Here is a 771-nt window from a genome sequence, read left to right as displayed (position 1 = left end):
TTTTTTTTTTTTTTTTTTTTTCCATCGACCATCCTTCCTTCAGATATTATAGAAAATATATTTCGTCTGAATTGTCGACGGAACAATTATATATCTTTGCGAATATTAAATTCGATAATTATATCGAATCATTTTGATGCGCGCGGTATGGTAATTATTGGAAATTAAAATGATATTTAAATGGATAATAAAAAAAAAAAGGAAAAAGAAAAAAGAGAGGATAAAAGAAGAAGGCACAAAGAGAGGACAGAAAACGATCGTGTAATCGATTATTTATACGAGGATTGGAAAGAATTGAGTCGAAGAATCGGATAATAGAGACCTTGAGATTTACTTACGCGTTGCTAGTTGGACTGTTAGACTCGTATGCATAGCACGCGAGTCGCCGATCGAAGAAAATTTCAAACGAAAGAGTTGAGAAAAAAAACATAATGTTAATTAGCGGATACGTTTCCGGTTATTTTCATTTGATTTAATCTCCCTTTGTTGTTGCGCGTCTTAATTGTTTGGAAAAAAAAAAATAAAATAAAATAAAAGAATTGTTCGGGAACAAGATGTGTCATTGATTCCAATCGTTCGAATTGTTTCTATGTATTTTAAATTCTTTGTAACGGATTAATAGATTATTTAAATACTTTGTAAATATGTAACACGAGTGATCATTTTCTGCCTGTAATAATTAATAAATTGGCTCTTGCAGATAGTTAAATTAATAATTTAATTTTCAAGTAAATAAATAAACGTTAAATGTATAAAAGATAAAAAATTTGT

Source organism: Apis dorsata, unplaced genomic scaffold (assembly GCF_000469605.1).
Source record: "Apis dorsata unplaced genomic scaffold, Apis dorsata 1.3 scaffold_39, whole genome shotgun sequence".
NCBI lineage: Eukaryota > Metazoa > Arthropoda > Insecta > Hymenoptera > Apidae > Apis > Apis dorsata.
This window is presented reverse-complemented; position numbering follows the sequence as displayed.